Below are 19,218 nucleotides of genomic sequence, written 5' to 3' on the forward strand. Positions count from 1 at the left end.
ACTGCAAAACCTTTGCTTAAAGCAAAGGCTGGGATGCCTTGTGGTCCTTGAAGTGGCCTTCTTCACTTTTAAGTAATTCTGCCTTCCTTTGGAGTTACACCCAATCTGCCGGAAGGTGTCATGAGGTTTCAAACTTCTATCTGGGGGTTTTTGGAGGTACAACCTAGCAATCCTGTCCACATTATCAGAAACCTTCATTTGTGTTTCTCTGCTTCCAGAGTAAATTTGAACATAAATGATTTGCCTTTTGCCAGGAATCCAAAATTATACTCCTTATATGTAAATCTTCTCAACATTCCATCCTTTCCCATAGAACAGACTAGCAATGGTCCAAAGTAAGAGTTAAACCATAGAGTGGAGGTTTAGAACTTTAATATGCCTATAAATTTCCCTGATGAAATGGCAGAAGACTTGCCCCATTCCCAGAGATTCAGATTCACTGGGTCTGGAGTAGAACCTGGCATTCTATATTTTTTAACAAGCTCCTGAGTAGGATCTCAGCAAATTTTATCTGAGGAGCCAGCACCTAAGCAAGCAATCCAAGAGGAAACACTCCTCCCCACTTCTCCCCTTTCAGGTCTGGGTCTGAGTTCTGAGCACTGTCCCTCCCACCGGGGCCAGGGAAAACTCAAGGGCCTCCAAGACCCAGAGCCAATTTACCTCTTGACTGTCAGGCTTGTGATCCCTACAGAAGGTCCTCTCATACTGGAGTGAAAACTGTGCCTGCTTCATAGTGTTGTCCTGGACATAAAATGGAGAGAGGGCTTAGAGCAGGGTCTAGGACACAGAACTCAATAAGTGTTAGTTGATCTATATCCATCATTATCACTGCCTTTGCTACTACCATCTCTCACACTCCCATGGAGAGATGGCAGGGAACTACCCAAATGCTTCCACCATCATGCCTTGTGAGGAAACCACTCAGAGCAGTCCAGAACCACGTGGGACAAAGGATAATCATGAGCTTGGCGTCAATACCAAAATCCTTTTCCCTATCTCCCTCATAGGCACTGGGAGACTTTCCCAGGGCTCTCAACCTGTGCTAGAGTATCCCTTGTACTCCTCCCTACAGGGAGCTGTCCTTCCACTAAGAAGTCAGTATCTAATCACCCCTCTCCATGACTTTTTCCTTCCAACATGCCACTGCAATTCTGAAATCCCCCTCTGTCATTCCAGGTATTCATGGTGGTCTCACCCTGATCTAGTTCCTTCTTCCCAGGCATCAAGTGGTTGATGGAAGCCCTCATCAAGCCCCCTTCAGAATCAAATTGCTCTAACTCTCCTCAAGATACTGATGACTGTGTTGAGGCTAGTGCCCCTCCTGGTGTTCCTCCAACAGTCCTTCAGAAGCTCATCAACCTTTGTTCTGGGAAGTGAGTGGCTGGATCTTGAGACTCTGCTGGCCCATTCACAAAGAGTAGGAAGTCTTTCTCAATGTGGTGAGATGAGCCGAGCACGTAAGTGCTCAATACATATCTGTAGAATGGTTGGACCTTGGTTTAGACAACCTTGCTCCTGAGCTTCAAAATTCCCTGACAGGGTGTGCATATTTCAGAGAAATAACTCAATCTAGGCCCCAGCAGTGGCCAGCATGGGCCATCTGGTGCCTCTCCAGGCAGCCCCTCTGCAATATGGAAGGCAAGATCTTTCACTACCTAAAGCCTGCAGGAAGACCCTAATTTGTCCTTTCTGATTTGGCCTCTGGCAAAGAGACCTGTGTATGGCCTAGCCATACATGTCCTTTTACAGGACCTGTAGTCACAAGCTTTTTGGTCCCTACTTGATAATATTTTGCATTGTATATCCAGTATCCTCTGGCTAATGTGACAGTTATGGGTGGGCCAGATATACTATCAGGAATAAAATAGGAGATCCCATTGTTGGAGGATTTGACTAGGTAACACTGTTTGCCAGTACCCCTACCACTAAGCATGATTATCTAAACTGAAAAGGAAGAGATCTACCACTCATAGTGGTTTGCTGTTTGGGGACAACCAATGAGAGAAGGCATCATTCACACTGGGGAGATGCTCATTTATTGATTCCTCAGTAGTTAACCCATCTGAAACTGGCTACTCAGGATAAGGTCAAAGTGACTACACCTTACTTCTCCCAGCCTGTTAACCTTTCCTCTGACTCTGCAGATGGGTTTGGATAGAGTGAGGGCTTCATACACATTATCAACCATTTTTTGCAGCCTGAACCTTTGCATCACTCTGCATGGGTGTCTGGTGGGAGGTTTCTGAGTCCTGAAAGGGCCTGGGGGCCCAGCTTCCTTGTGTGACAGAGACCACAGGGACACAGTTTAAATGCATGTAAGAATCCACCTCCAGTGCCAGCCTAACTTGACGGCAATGGGTACCACTCCTTGCCTCACTTTCCTCCTTTGTTGTTGAAATTAAATGAATTAATTTACAAGTGCTTTGCACAGTGTGTGGCACAGAGTAAGCCCTGTGAATGTGGTATCATTACCACCAGAGTTCATGTTTTTTCAGCATCCCTCTCTAAGCAGGTTTCATTCTGGTAGGATTATTATAAAGTATCTTGCATGAAAAGAGCAAGCCTTAGTTCAAAAATTGCAAAGTTGTCAGTCTGTATGATATTTCTGAAAAATTCTGACTTTCTTTTTAATAGGTTAGAGACACAACAGAAACCTGTCAGGTTCACCATCTCCCATTATAACCCTGGAGGAACTCAGGGGACATGTGGGACAGGAGATCTGATTAGAAAGATAGCACCTGATCATAAAAGGTGGTCACTGTCTTTTTTTATACTGAATTGTGTTGACACTCTTATGAGGAAAAAAGTTGTTCATAAACCGGTATAAAAAAAGGATAGCCTTGGGGCGCCTGGGTGGCTTAGTGGGTTAAGCCTCTGCCTTCGGCTCGGGTAATAATCTCGGGGTCCTGGGATCGAGCCCCACATCAGGCTCTTTGCTCAGCAGGGAGCCTGCTTCCCTTCCTCTCTCTCTGCCAGCCTCTCTGCCTGCTTGTGATCTCTCTCTCTCTCTCTCTCTCTGTCAAATTAAAAAAAAGAAAATATTTAAAGCCTTCACGTTCTGCTCAGGTCATGATCTCAGGGTGCTGGGATCAAGCCCAGCATCAGCAGGGAGTCTGCTTCCCTTCCTTTCTCTCTCCTGCCTCTCTGCCTACTTGTGATCTCTCTCTGCCAAATAAATAAATAAAATCTTAAAAAAAAAAAAAAAGGATAGCCTCTCTCTTTCTCTCTGATTCTTAACGAATGGTGCTGGATTAATTGGATATCCATATATTAAAAAAAGAATGAACTTCAGTTCATATTTTATACAATGAATAATGAACTCAAAATGGATTTTAAATTTATTTTAAAACTTATTTATCTAAGACTATAAAATTTCCAGAATAAAACAAAAGAAAATCAATATAACCTTGAATTAGACAAATAATTCTTAAATACAACAGTAAAAGCATGGTTTATAAATATAAAAATGTAAGTTACACCTCAAAATGAAAAATGTCTGCTTTTTGAAAACCAAAGAATGAAAAGATAAATGGCAGTTGGAGAGAAAGTATTTGCCAGTCATATAACTGATAAAAATTTGTATCGGGAATATAGGTCTTAAAATTCTCAGAACTTGGGGGCGCCCGGGTCTCTCAGTGGGTTAAAGCCTCTGCCCTCAGCTCAGGTCATGATCCCAGGGTCCTAGGATCAACAGGCATTAGGCTCTCTGCTCAGCAGGGAGCCTGCTTCCCCCGCCTCTCTCTGCCTGTCTGTCTGCCTGCTTGTGATCTCTGTCAAATAAATAAATAAAATCTTTAAAACAAAAAAAAATTCTCATAACTAAAACAATAACTCAACTTTCTGAAAATTGACAGAGGATTTGAACAAATAAAATATATGAATAGCAAATACAAATGAGAGGATTATTATCATTCATAACTAGGGAGATGCTAATTGAATCACAATGAGATTCTTTTACCTATTAAAATATCTAAAAATTTCTAAAAAATTGTTTTAAAGTTGGTGACTGGTGGAGAACAAAACAAACTCACCATATAACCTTGAACTAGTTACTCCCCCACTCTGTGCCTCAGGTCTTTTCTGTACAGGGGGTCATGTTTGAGGAATGAGGTCAGATATTCAGGAGATCTGCTACAGCCAATGATCCCACAGAACCTCCCAGGTCTCTCTCCTATGATCCCTTTGCCCCTTCATTTCCCCAAGCATTAACAGTAACTGCGGAGCCTATGTAACACACAGGCTGTGAGTTTTTAAAGGGCAAAAGAGAATGGTGGCAGTACCCCCTTCTCCAAAGGGGAGGTGGAAGCCAGTGTAGGGAGTGGATGGAACAGAGAAGGGAGATGAAAAGGAGAGAGAGGAAGAAGAAAGAAAGGATAAAGATTGAGAGGGGATAAAAAGGAAGTAGGAAGGAGGGAGGGAGAGGCTGAAGAAAGAGATAAATCCTCTATTTAGCCATTGGTAAGAAATCAGAATTCAATAGAGATGAAAAATCCAAAAGCCGCACTTCACAAAGAGTGAAATGGAAATGTAAAATACCCCGGTCTCGCTAAAATCAGTTATTCATTGCTCTGTGTCATTGCAGATGTGTGTGCTGTGTCCACTCACAGATAAGCAGGATACATTTGCATGACTTAAATGTCACCCAGAGGCTGTGAATAATAAACTGCGTGAAGTCAGTCCAGAGGGTCTGAATCATTTTCCCCAGAAACTCTTACTTCTTCAGCCAAGTCTCCACTCAGGGTTTGAAATTTTAAGTGCTTGAAACCTCTTATTGTGCTGTCTCATTACTCCCGGTGAAATCAGGGTCAAACAAACCATATTCCCTTCATCAGCAGCTTTCAAACACCCCCATACACAGGGCCATTTCATCATCAATTCAAATAAGTTAGATATTTGTCTCTGTCCCCCGGAGAATTTTAATGTCCAACATTGAAAAGGGTAAGATAATACCTGCAGGATGAAAAGCAAGTAAGGTGGTTATTGATGTGTAGGGAAAAACAAAGACCTTCTTCTGGAATGGCATCAGCTGAAATTTGAGTATTATTTACTTTTTGAGGCATTTTGACATATATTATCCCCATTATCTATCTGATAGATGTAGATATAGTACATTCCTGGAGCTTGGTACTCAAAGCTAGGATTCACATATTCAGCAAGTATTTATTGAGTTGCTACTACGTGCCAGACTTTAGGCACTGAAAGGTATAATAATAAACAAAGAAGGGGCACCTGGGTGGCTCGGTCAATTAAGCATCTGCCTTCGGCTCAGGTCATGATCCTTGGTTTCTGGGATCAAGCCCCATGTCAGGCTCCTGGCTCAACTGAGTAGATTCCGTGTTTGAACAAGTCTCAATCTGTTTATCCCTTCATTTACTGATGGACATTTGGGTTATTTCCAGTTTGAAGTCATCATAAATAAAGCTGCTATAAACATGGGTGTACAAACCATTTTGATGACTCATGTTTTAATTTTTCTTGAGAAAACACCTAAGACTAGAAATGCGAGCGCATGACTAAGTGTACGTTAAACTTCACAAGAAAGTACCATATAGTTTTCCAGAGTGGAGGTTTCATTTTACGTTCTTACCATCCATGTCTGCATGTTCCACATCAGCCCAAATTTAGGGCTGTCAGTCTTTATAATGTTAATTGTTCTAGTCAGTGTGTAGCAGTGTTTCATTGTGGTTTTAATTTGCATTTCTAACTTGTAATTGGTTATTTTATTAGTAATGACACCGAAGACTTTCCATGTGTGTATTTGCCATATAGCTTCTTTAATGAAATGTCTATTCAGATTTTTCCCATTTTTCTAATTGGGTTATCTTTTTTACTGTTGATTGTATAAATTGTTATAAGCTTTGGAAGTGAGTCATTTGTCAGGTATATGTATTGTGAATATTTTCTGTCAATACATTTCCTTTTAAATATTTATTAAAATAATTTGACTTATGGAAAAGTTGCAAAGAACAGTCTAAAGAATTTTACATTTAGTCTTCATCCACAACCCATAAACAATTTTACCATGTTAACAAAATGTTAACAATTTTACCATTTACCATTTTCACTTTGTCTCTAACACATACACAAGCACACACACACACACACACACACACACAGAGATTTTTTTCTGAATGATTTGAGACTGAGTAACAGAAATAATGCTCCTTTATCTCTAGAACTTAAATGAGGATTTTCTAAAAAAGAAAAAAATGCCCTCTTAACCACAGTACAGTGATTAAAATCAGTAAATTAACACTGACACACAATTATCTAATCTATAGATCTTGTTCAAAATTTATCATTTGTCTCACAATATCTTATCCAATGCATTATGGTGGTAGTTTTGTACTGTGGTTCACCTCACCTTAAATTTCCTGTGTGGACTGAGAGAGCAGTTGAGATTTATACTGATACACACTCCAGTTGTTTCACCACCATTTTGTAAAAATGAATGTTCTTTTTTGACTGAGTGCCACGGCACCTTTATTAAAAATCAGTTGACTGTATATACATGGGGAGGGGGTCTGGAATTTCTACTTTGTCTCACTAGTCAGTCCGTTCTTATGCCCATACTGTTCTCTTGTTAATTGTTGTAGGTTTATCCTAAGTCCTGACAGGTAATATAAATCCTCCAACTTTATTTTTTTTTCAAGGTCATTATGTCTAATCTAGATTCTTTGGATTTCCATAAAACTTTAGACACCAACTTTTTCAAAATAAAGTCTGTTGGGGTTTTGATTGGGATTTCAGGAAATTTGTAAATCAGTCTTTTGGAAAAAAAAAACTTAAAATTATTGAGATTTTGGGTGCCTGGATGGTTCCATTGGTTAAGCATCCGCCTTTGGCTCAGGTCATGGTCTCAGGGTCCTGGGATCAAGCCCTGCATCAGCCTCTCTGCTCAGCAGAGAGTCTGCTTCTCCCTCTCTCTCTCTCTCTGATGCCTTTCTCTGCCTATTTATGATCTCTTTGAAATAAATAATAAAATATTTAAATAAATAATAAAATATTTAAATAAGTAAATAAAGTCTTTTAAAAGATTATTGAGATTTCATAAGAGTATACCATAATATAGTGTATCTTTACATTTATTTAGGTCTTTAATGTTTCTTAGCAATGTTTTACAAGTCTTTCACATAGTGTTAGATTTATTCTTAAGTAATTAGGTCTATGATGCTACCGTAAATAGTACTTCTAAAATTTCGTTTTCTGTTTTTTGTTGCTAGAATAATGTAAATACAATTGAATTTTTGTATATTAATTTTGCACCCGACAATCTTTTTAAGTTCACTTACCTAATATTTTTTGTAGTTTAGGTAGGGTTTTCTACCATCATGCTGTCTTTGAATAATGACAGTTACCTTTTTCTCATCTTTATGCCATTTGTTTCATTTCTTCTTTTCCTGTGTTGTACTGGCTAGGACTTGCAGTACAGTGTTGAATAGAAGTGCTCAAACTGAACATCGTTGCCTTATTCCTCAGATTTAAAATTATCTCAGATTTCAAATTAAGCATATTGTTACCTGTAAGCTTTTCTAACAGGACTTTTACCAACCTGGAGAAGTTCCTGTCTATTGCTCATTTGCTGAGTCTTCCCTCCTCCTTCCCTCTTTCTTTTCTTCCTTCTTTCCTCCCTCCCTTCCTCCCTTCCATTATGAATGAGTGTTGAATTTTGTGACATTAACCTTATGTCCTGAAAGTCTGAAATACTTACTATCCAGCCCTTTAAGAAAAAGTTTCTGACCTCTTCTCTTGATAAAAACATAAAAGAAACGTTGGTTCATAGTATGCATATCAGTGTGGATCTAATCAAGAGACAGAAGCCACATAATAATTTAAATAGGAGACTAATATGAAGATTATTAAACATAAGATGTAGGAGGGTCTATAGGGCACTACATGGCCGAAGGAGAGTAACCAAGGAAGAACAAACTTGGGAGGGGGATTACCCTCCCCAAGGCTCACATTTAGACCTTGTTGGAGCTAGCATCATAGCAGTGAAATAGACGGCAGGGAAGTCCTCTGGTTTGCACAGGCCTGAACTGACCTGCAGTTGTGGGGTCAGCAGGAATCAATCCCCAGAATACACACAGGGTGAGCCACAAGAAGTGTCTGGCCACACAGGAAGGAGTTCAGAGAGAGTGGGAGCACCACTGTGAGTAGGAGCCTGGAGCTGTGGTGCTTCTGTCAGGAGGGTTGTGGCACTGAGACAAACCTGGGACATGTGGAGCTAGGGAAGGCAGAGCAAGAGGGAACCCAATGCAGGCAGAAGGGAGAGGGAGCCCAATGCATGAGGGTGACCCCCGGATCGGGCTGGGGCTGGGACACAGTCAAGGAACTGTGTGTTCTAGGCATGTGGCTGAAGCAGAGCAGCAGTGGACATCCTCGCATGTCCACTCAGTAGTGCAACTGCCAGGAATGACAGTAGAGTCCCCTCCTGCTTCCGTGTGGTTCCTGCATCTTCTATTGAGAAAGCCTAACACCATGTTCCTTGTACAGAAATGCTTGAAGTAATTCTGTGGAGTAGGTACTAAAGGGTAGACTTGGAGCTGAGAGGTGACGTGTTGGTAACTGACATAGTATTGTTGAAGGATGGAATATCCTACAAGTATTGGACCCACACAAATTCTATTAGACGTTCTTGGAATAAAAGTGACAAGTAGGTGCCTTTTTATATCAGATGAGGAACCTGAGTCCCACGTTAAATTAATTGCTCCAAGTTAGAGATTTTGGGTTAAATTGTCTAGACCAATGTACTAGTTGAGAATGAAAACATTTGAAACCATCAAAAAAAAAAAAAGAGTAGGCATCATATATGTAGCAGGATTATGCATTCTAGGCTTTCAATGAATTGAATGAACCTCAGTGGGAAATGTTTGCAAGTCTCTAGAAAAAATATTCTCATAACTCAAACAAAAAGGCAAGCAGACTAGGGGAAATATTTTCATCAAATAAACCAGGGGAAAGTCTTTTGTTAGTATTGCACAAAAAGCTCATGAAAATTGAAAGGAAAAATATCAACTTTGATGTACATGGGCCAAGGACATGAATAGATGATTCACAAAGACGAGACCCAAGTAACAAACAGACATAAGAAAATGTTCAACTTTACTACCTCTTATTGAGATGCAAATTAAAACCATAATTGGGTACAATTTATGCATGAAATTTGAAAAATAAAATAGAATGTTGCTGAAAAAAACTGGTGAAACTGGTAAATGATTGATAGCAATAGAAATTGCTAAAACTTTTCTTGAATTTAAATGCTTATATCTCTGGAATATATTCTGGGAATATAACCTAAGAAAATAGTCACACAAAATAGGAAAAGTGTTTCCTGGCAGTCAGCTAAAGGATTGGAAAAAGGGAAATAATTTAAATGTACATAAGAAGGTCATTAACTGTGTAAATCATTCTATTAATTATGTAATTCATTTGGCCATGATCACGACCAATGATAAATAATTTGGACATTGACCAAAAATCACTGGAAACTAACACAGCAAGATAAGCTATTTCTCAAGATATGACGCTAATTAATTATAGAATAACCAAATTTACATGTTAGTATCACTGTGAAAGAGAATGACGTGTATGTGAAGAAACACTAGAACATAACATAAAATATAAATTTAATTTATTGACTTGATATTAAAGTTCTACTATTAATATAATTTTGCTGGACAACACATCTTTAAAATGTAGCAACCCCCCAAAATTGAATTTAAATTAAAAAAATAAATCATTAAGAAAAAAGGAAGGAAGAGATAAAATAATCCAGGTATGCTGAAAAGAGAATAGCTGAGCAAGACTCACCTCTGTTCTACCTGATGTACTACCATGCAGTCAGCATTATTTGTCTTGACCTTTTTGGCAGGTTTTGTGGAGACTTGTCATCCTGAGGCTTCACATATATTGAATGAGGTCAGCTAAGCAATGCCTCTACTCTCTGTACTAAAGTGGCTGATAGTTTTGGACCCTTACAAGGACCCTTTTGGACCCTGGTACAGAATTTTGCATGTGTTCCTATTACATTTTTTCTTGGTCTGTGTATCCAGTCCATCATTAAAAGTTCTCAACGTTTTTTTGTATCCTCATTTACATTCCTCATTTGCTGCATTTCTTGACTGCATGTTAGTTGTACATGCAGAATAACATACACAATAATTTCTGTATATTAAAATATACAGAAGAGAGAGGGGCGCCTGGGTGGCTCAGTGGGTTAAAGCCTTTGCCTTGGGCTCAGGTCATGATCTTGGGGTCCTGGGATCGAGCCCCGTGTCAGGCTCTCTGCTCAGCGGGGAGCCTATTTCCCCCTCTCTGTCTCTGCCTGCCTCTCTGCCTACTTAATAAATAAATAAAATAAATAAAATAAAATAAATAAAATCTTTAAAAATATATATTTAAAAAATATATATATATACAGAAGACTCCATCTGTTTACCCAAGGCCTTGATGAACATGTTGGCCTGAGGAGCCCTGAACCCCAGGGCACGTCCCATCTAGTAATGAGCTCCTCTGATGACATTTGTGTCATACTTCATTGAAATAGCCTTGCATCCAGGACACATTTGCCAGCTTTAACAATTAGAAAAGGTGATTGTCCTTTTGTAGGTGGAAAATGAAGGTTTTAGGCTTACAGGATAATTCAGGTAATTCTTCTGGGCCAGGACCAAGCTTAAGTTGTGATAGGGACCAAGTTTGCCCTGGGTGTTCAGTGTTTGTCACCTGGACCTTTGCCCCTGTCAATTCTACATGCCCCTGCTGTGGCATCCATGCCATCGTACCCTTACCGGTCTCCAGGGTCATCAAATGCTTCCCTCAGTCGCATGTTCCTGGAGCTATTTGCATTTTAAAAAGGATCAGAGTTTCACCTGGATGGCTTAGTGGGTGGAGCATGAGACTCTTGATCTTGGGGTAGTGAGTTCAAGCCCCACATTGGCTCAGAGATTATGTAAAAACAGCAGCAACAACAAAGACAACAAAGGAAAAGATATCAAAACTTGGAAATAAAAACAAAGTTCTGACGGTGGAATTCCAGACATTGATGGTTAGATAGAGATTTGACTGGTCAGAACGAGTGGAAGGTAGTCAGAACTACCTTTTCTGGGATGGCCTCTGAGGCTCCAGAGCCTCACCTGACTTTCTGAGAGAGAGGCAGCAGATTTGACTGCCTGCAAGGCTGACCTGAAGGGACATCTCCAGCGGACAAAGTAGATTAGATCCTAGGGCACCACAGCCCTCCTTAGGCTCTTAATGATATTTGGATAGAATTTACAAGTCTTCACATCTCCTTAATTCAACTTTATTTTCCTTCTATTTTGCCAGCTTCCAGGTAAGTGAGGGAAATAGACTATCAACTTCATTGCCTGAGAAGCAGGAAAAGTGGTCTTAGAAACTGAAAACTACTGCTTCTCCCACCTTGGGGCCTTTTCCCTCTGATGACTTTGCACTGACTGAGAGAATTCCTCCTGGGGAAGTTGATGCATCATTGCTTCGCACGCGAACCTCACCTGCCTCTGAATAAATATTTTATTTCCCAAAAGCCCTTCTTACAAATTGCCTTATCATTTGCCAAGGATCTAAACCATCTGCCAGAGCAAGCCCACACTCTCCCCCTTACTGATAACTGGGCTTATCTGTTTGCATTTCTACTTATCATCTGCTAGTCTGGTTCATCTCCTTATCAGATTGTGTGTTCTTTAACACACTGGACACCATATGGCCCCCAGCAGAAGAGGCGGAGTTGCTACCCACCTATAGGCACAATTTACATGACTTTTAACACTGGTCTGTAAATATCAAGTCCCCAGTACATATGAAATTTGTTTGGACTGGGCAGATTTTACACAATTAGAGTAGGAAAAATTTATTTCCTCCCCCCAAGTTTTTAAATCAAAATATATAATAGGCATCCCGATTAAATAATGAATTATATATTTACACAGCAAATCTGAAAGAACTATTGCTAGAAGTAACATCACTGAATCTTAATTTGGGGGGAAAAAAGCAAATCCCAGACTACAAAGACCATAATCACACTTTTTCTAAAATTTAAAAACAATTAAAACTACACCTTACTGGGGAGTCCCCTAAGCCACACCTGTTCATGCTCATGCTCGAATTCAATCCCTCTGGGCACAGCTAGTTTTTATCCTTTTATTTCTCCGGCAGTGAAATCACAGGCAGGTAGAACTTGTCATACCAGTTTCCCCAGGTCCAGTTTTCCTCAGCTCCTGAAACGTGGGTGCCACTCTTTCCCACATGGACCCCTATTCATTTCTTTAGTAAGCACTATCTGAGGCTGAAGCGACCTAGGATTCACCTGGTCTTCCCCCACTCCAATATCACTTGCCTGGTTGGAATTAGAAAATGGTGCCTTATCCATAGCTCCCTCCCCCTGAGGTCTCCCTATTGTGGCACAAGGCTTTAGGTTTCTGAGGATCCCTCTCCTGGGTCTCTTTGTGCCATGGACCTCTTAGGACACCCACTAACTCATCTGGGATTGCTTAGTGCTGACTGTATTCTCCATCTTGACAAAGGATTGCTGTCCCTTCCATGCTGTGCCATACACACCTGGTTGTACCTCAGATGAAACCTGAGCAACAGGACAGATCCTCAGAGGCCACCCCACTTAGTGACTCTTTGGCCAAATCTGGACCCTCTTTCCTGACAGCCCAGAATCTTGCTGCTGGTTTCCTTTTGCAGGCAAATTCATAAATATATCCCCTCCAGGTTCTTTCTGCTCATTTCTGGTCTCAGTTTATCTGTACCTTTCAGGTATGGAAAGTTCCTCAGTAATAACTATTGTCACACACATCATTTCCTAAGAGCTAATTATGTCCTCAGTCTTGTCATTGATGCTCTACCTCATTTTGTCAGATTCAGAATACTTCTCCACTTCATTTTATAAGTTAATTTTGTAAGGTTTTGTGTACCCCCCCCCCACATCTGAGGAATGGTCTGCATTTCAAAAACAAAGTCCAAAGGGATTTTTCACTTTCAGGATTATGTGTTAAAATTGTCTCATGGTACCTACTACTTTCTCCAAATCAATATTTAGGATTCTTTTGACTCTCTGAAATGTTTCTGGACAATAAATGATAACCATCTGCTTCTAATCTTCCCTTTTTTCCTACAAGAAACAGCTTTAACTTGTAGTGTAAATTACTAGGATTAGAGAAAAGAAAGTATTTCCTGACAATAGGGCTGCAGAAAAATTATACAAGGTAACTGATGTAAGCTGGAGAGTCTTTGGATCAAGGATGCCAAAGGTTTGGATGAGGCATACTCTCATGAGTTATGTTTTCACTTGTGCTAGATTTACTTCAGATTTCTTCCAGAAACCCAAATAATAAAACAAGAACTCTCCTCTCCTCCAACTTCCCTGGCTTCCACTCCATTTTGTTGATTCACCACTTCCATTTATTTGCTTTCCCACTATCAGAATCCCTTGAATCTGAACAATTAAACCTGACATTTCCTTGGGGAAAATTTTCCTGGGTTTTGCTTTCCTCCTTTAAGGTAGGTGTGTGTGTGTGTGTGTGTGTGTGTGTGTGTGTGAGAGAGAGAGAGAGAGAGAGAGAGAGAGATTATAATTCTTTATTTCCCCAGTGAATAATGTACACTTGATTTCTCCAAGTATTGAATGAACTCAAGAAGTTAAGCCTTCTAAAGACAATCTGCTCCATGAATAGACAATTTAATAGGTATGTTCAGGATATATCATGAGTTCCAAGTCCTCTAATTTTCAGGATGCTGTGGGATCTGCTCCTGCAGTTTCTTCCCATAAGGGTATCAGCTATGGGGACCGGAATCCAAAAGGCTTTCAGATATCATCCCAGACAAGAAGGCTAGGTTCCTCTGGGACCTGTTCCTGCAATCCAGAACCAAAGAGTGAGGGGGAGGTGAGTTTAGGTTTTCATCCTTAATGAAGAGGTGTGTACTTAGAAATATGGTTTCTGTGGAGAAATTGAGTCTGGAGAAATGTGGAGGATTTGTTAAGTTCTTTTCTCCAACAGGAGTTTAAGTTCCTTTGGCTGGATTGGTGGGTTTTAATGTTTAGGTTAGGGAATAGGGTGGTGTCCATTCTGGCAGAAGGGAACAAACCTCTGTAAGGAGAATACACAATATCCATAAGAGAAATTTGTTTCTAAAACCCTCCCTAAATTGCAAGAGAGTTAAAAGATATATATTCCCACCTTTAAACTTCAGACTCCCAGATCTCTGCACGGTCCTCATCCAGTGTGGATTACATTACTGGTAAAAACATCCCAGGAAGAGTCCAAGGTGGCGGCTCCCGGTTAGGAGAGAGTCCAGAGCTGACAGGCAGACTTTCTTGTTTTGCTGCTCCTGGCTCGCCCACTTTTCCCCTGGAAGGGATGCTGATAGGAATGGGCAGCTTCTGCCTCTTCCAGGACCGCCTTTGAGACTCCAGAGCCTCACCTGACTTTCCCAGAGAGAGAGAGAGAGAGAGGAAGGTAACAGACTCCTTCCGCCATCCGCAGAGGAGGGTCCTGGGGCCAGAGCGCTGGGGCGAGAGTGAGACCAGAGCTGTTGCCCAGAACCCAGAGGGAGCAAGGAGGAGACGCTTTGCCAGACAGAGGCGCGTCGCAGAGAACTCAAACTTTAGCGGGTAAGGATTGTAGGGGCTCTTGCGCTGGGAGTTCTTGGGGGCTCTGGGAGATGTACTGGGTCTCTGATTCATCCAGACAAGAGGTGGATTTAAAATTCCCGGCTGGGCCGTGGGGTTGGCGAAGCACTAGTGCGATAGTGGCGCTGTCCGCAGCCCCCGGTGCTGAAACGGGCCGCGTCTCGGCGAGTTAAAGCGGCAGAGGAAAGGGCCCGCTCAGGGCATCTGTTCCCATCCCCGGCACACCCCGCCCCCTCCAGGCCAGATCACAGGACAAAGCCCCCCCTGTGCCCAGTCCACCGCACCCCTTATACTCACGTCCGGCAACCGCACTGGGCCAAGCCGGGCTGAGCCGTTGGAGCCGGAGGCAGAAAGAGTTGGACTGGCTCCCACCGGGGACAGGTAGGGGGTCTGGGAATGGCACCAAATCGGGAACACCTCCTTAAGACAACCTGTAATCCAGAGGCCGGGCCCCACGCCTCCAACACGGCTTGTCCTGGAAGAGGCTCTTTGGCCGCTGCCTCATTTCTGTGGTTTCAGGTCAGGGATTTGCAGAGTCTCCTCTAGTCCACACTGCATGTGGGGAAGTTGTGTCTGTGGTTTGGAAGCAGCAGGAGCTAGGGAGATCAGTGGACCAGGATTGAGGGACTGCCTCTGCAAGACCCTACTCAGCGTTGGGGATCCAGAGACAGGTGGGCTGAGGAGGAGGTAAAGAGTTCAAATTATTTAGGGAAGTGAGAATCACAATTTTCTTTCTTCCTTTTCTTCTTTTTTTAAATGATAAAAATCATAATCTGCGATCTTGGCCACTCCAGGCCTCTGGGCTTAGTGCTTAGGTATTGAGGAGAAGGGCAGCAGGCCCTCTGATCCTTTGTAATCCCCTAACCCGATAATCATACGGGCTTTCTGTCCAAGTCCTCAGGTTTTTCTCTCCCCACTCACTATTCCCAAGGGAGCTGGGCTAGCCTTTCCTCACACTCTGGCTGTCCTGGGGATTCCCGCAATCCTCAATAAGAGCTGGAGCTGGATGACTAGGGAGATAGAGGGTTGTTTCATTTTTCTCCCTTTGTAATTCCTCAATTCACGACTGCCCTACTTTATGCTGTTGCTGAGATTTTATACTTTGTCATTCTAAAGTGGGTATCTCCAGCTAGACAAGAACTGTGGCTGAGGATGAAGGGAGGGAAGAGCAGAAAGGACCCGAAGTCCTCCGTCCATGGGTCAGGTGCCTCCAACAAGCCCTTTGCTTGCTCAGGACTCCCAATGTGAGTTCTGCAACCTCTTGTCTGGAAACCAGAGAGCCTGACAGTGGACATTCCTCACCAAATCTTCCAAAGGGGAAATGGGTTGATATGGTCCTTTGTACCCCAAACTACAGGGCAGTGGTGCTCCCACCTGGGTTTGGGCTCTTTCCCCGACTGGGCTGTCCAGACCCCTACCTTTTTCTAAGGACCATCCACAAGTACCACTTTCCTTCCCCGCCTTCCACACAACACACACACACACACTTTCCTTCATAATACCCAGTAATAATATAATCGTCTGGGAACAAAGTCACATACTCCCTCAGTGAGAAATCATTGGAAAGGGCAGTGAAAAGTTGGGCAAAGAGAGGGGAGGTGACTACTATGGCTGTGTTCTCCATACCAGGTCTTGTATGCCAAAGTCTTGGATTCTTGAAAATTCTGCCAGGCTAGGGAACCCAGCTGGGATTACACTGAGCTGGTGGGAGCTCCTTTGGTAGGAGTGGGGGTAGGGAAGACACAAACTGTCCTTACTTCCCATGAATGCCCAAGCACATGCTCTTTTCCTCTTCAGCCTCTGTTCAGCTATAAATGAGGTCCCTGCTGGGCGCAGGATGCGAGGAGAAGCTGAATGTTCGCTCTGTGGGTAACTGACTGGTCAGAGCAAGATCTCAATCTCTTTAGCAGGGACTTTGGCCAGGACTGCGTGTGCCCCTTGTCTTTGGTGTACCAGTTTTTATGCCTTTTCTGTCCTCATTCACTATCTGCCAGAGGTTGCTGCGTCTGGTTAATAATGGGGTTGCCATGGTGACCAATCTCTCGTCGCCATGGTACCCAGGAGGTAAACAGTTGGAAGCTGCAGAGGCTCTTCGCTAGCTCCCCCAGATTGTGCACAAGCTTTGGATTTCCTGGGGGATTTGGGGAGGGATGGCAATGAAGGGGCTCTGTGAACAGCAACCTCCCAACACACACACCCTGCCTAGAAACCTGTTCACCTGAAACCTTCTCTAATCCTTGCCAACCACTGTGCCCTCCAGGCTCAGATGGGTCAAGCTTTTGTTTTCCACCCCCAGTTGCATACACTGAGGTAAAGGGGTAAATACTTTTTCCTCTGACCCAATTAATATTAGGTGCACACTAACTATTTCTAAGTACAAATCACAAGGCTAAGTCCAGTGGGAGACAGAATTAATTAAACAAATGCAGTCCATGCTCTCTAAACCTCACAATGTTACGTGATAGACAAGCCTTTATATTTCTTGTCAGCTGAGCTCTGCTCTGCGCTGAAATAGAGGTAATGATAGTGCTCTGAGAGTAAAGAGAGATGGGAATGACTGACTCCAAGAGGAGGTCATACTCTAGTTGAAACTTGAAGGATGATAGGAATTTCAGCTGGAGAGAAAGAGGATAAATCTCCCTCTAGACAGACCAAAGGTGTGTGGAGTGGTCAGGAGAGGATAGATCATACTCTGGTAACATATAGACTTGGAACCTCTCAGGGACCAACCCATCCATCTCTTCTGCAACATGATGCATCATGGGAGGAGTCCACTGGCCAGAGCCTGTTATTCAGCCCTCACCTGGCCTGGAAGCGAGACTGAGAAATACAAGAAGTCCAACGTGAGATTTGGTGTGTCTGTCAAGAGAAGGGACAAGAAAGTTTGCGTCAGCATGAGTAATTTTGTTTGAATGGAGCTTAGGCTGATGTGATCCGGATTGTGAAAAGTCTTGAATGTCAGGCTAAGACTGCATGCTGGAGAAAATACGTAACCTCTGAAAGTTTCTGAGTGCCATGATTCAAACTACCTTTTAGAAAGACCCTGGTGTTAGTGCAGAAGATCCATCAATTCATTCATTCATTCATTCCACACTCCCTGAGCACCTCCTAAGTGCCACACCTTGGATGCATTAAAGAGGTGAGACTATGGACTCTGCAAAACAATCTGAGGGGTTTGAAGTGGTGGGGGGGGTGGGAGGTTGGGGGAACCAGGTGGCAGGTATTAGCGCATGGATTGCATGGAGCACTGGGTGTGGTGCAAAAACAAGGAATACTGTTATGCTGAAAAAGAGAGAGAGAGAGAGAGAGAGAGAGAGAGAGAGAGAGAGAAAAGAGAGAGAGAGAAAAAAAAGAGAGACAATTATTTTAAAAATACTGGAGAGGGAGGCCAGGACCCCTGCCCTCACTCCTTCTCTGAATTAATGAATAAGCGATAGAAGGGGAAAGAGGGGACAGATAGTTGGCAAGAGAACTAAGAGAACTTGGGGATTTGGGATCTGGGGAAGTGAGGGAGAAGTAGGAGCAGAGGCTCATCCTTGGTGATCTGTTGGCTTGGGTGTTCATGGTGTTAACCAAGACAGGGCTCCAGGGAGGAAGAGCCTATTTGGGAGTAGCTGAGGTGCTGCCATTCTGGGTAGTTTTGTACCAGTGATGCCCTATGCTGTATCCTCATACATTGCACCCTGGACGTCATCTAGTCCCCACACTCTTTGGTTGCCCTTCTCTGCAGGACATCACACATTCCCTTTTGCATTATAACAATGCAGTGTAGGGGTTAAACTCAAACAGGGTTTTGTTCCCTAGTTTTGCCATGGGGTGACTTTGAACAAGTTATTCAACCACTCTGAGTCTCAGTTTCTTCATGTGTAAATTGGAAGTAATAATTATAATGCCTGCTTCAATGGATTGTTAGGATGAGTAAGTGAAGTCATTGGAGTGAATTCATGAGCACAGCACCTGACGCACCAAGTGCTCAAAGTCAGATATGAACATCTTTTTACTTTTCATAATGACAGTGCATGACTTTTGTAATCACATCCCCAAAATTAAAAAAAAAAAAAAAAAAAAAAGAACACTTTACCTCTGTGCCTGCAGCTAGGCTAGATGAAACACTTCCTTGGCTTGGGGAAGGAAGCCTGGCCTTGTTGGTCCCGTGTGTGTGTGTGTGTGTGTGTGTGTGTGTGTGTGTGTATGTGTGTGTGTTGGGGGGTGGGGGGAAAAGATGAGGAGAGCATCTATAGGGCTAGCTACAGAGATCTGGGTTCTCTGACTCTAGCAACATCTGGAAAGCAATTTCATCCTCTTGGAATCTCAACCTGAGCAGCTGAATCTTATTACAAAGCAGTCACTTAGAAATTGAGTACACTTAGAGCAGAGGAAACCAGAGTCCCATTAATTCTGAGTCATCTCCAAGGAAGACTAAGACACTTTCTAGGCATGAGACAGGTCTCTGTCTGGTGGTTGAGTAACATAATTGATAATCTAGTTACACTTTCAGTGCATTCTCTTTCACCCCAAACCTCTTCCTGTTCTTGGGAACAATGTTAATTTTTTCTCAGACAGGAATT

General features: G+C 42.5%; 1 long non-coding RNA gene across 4 annotated transcripts; it reads right to left on the bottom strand.

Moving 5' to 3' along the window:
• Window positions 1-13,598: 13,598 nt before the first annotated feature.
• LOC116596520 lies at window positions 13,599-16,649 on the bottom strand. 4 transcript variants are annotated; one of them, XR_004288156.1, is made up of 4 exons: window positions 16,408-16,649; window positions 15,068-15,326; window positions 14,199-14,446; window positions 13,599-13,873 (listed from the first exon to the last, which is right to left on the bottom strand). It is a non-coding gene; the product is annotated as an uncharacterized LOC116596520 (long non-coding RNA). The 4 variants fall into 4 exon arrangements; XR_004288154.1 differs by having other exon boundaries at window positions 14,199-14,442; window positions 14,948-15,326; XR_004288153.1 differs by having other exon boundaries at window positions 14,948-15,326.
• Between the last annotated feature and the right edge of the window lie 2,569 nt (window positions 16,650-19,218).

Source organism: Mustela erminea, chromosome 7, assembly GCF_009829155.1.
Source record: "Mustela erminea isolate mMusErm1 chromosome 7, mMusErm1.Pri, whole genome shotgun sequence".
Taxonomy (NCBI): domain Eukaryota; kingdom Metazoa; phylum Chordata; class Mammalia; order Carnivora; family Mustelidae; genus Mustela; species Mustela erminea.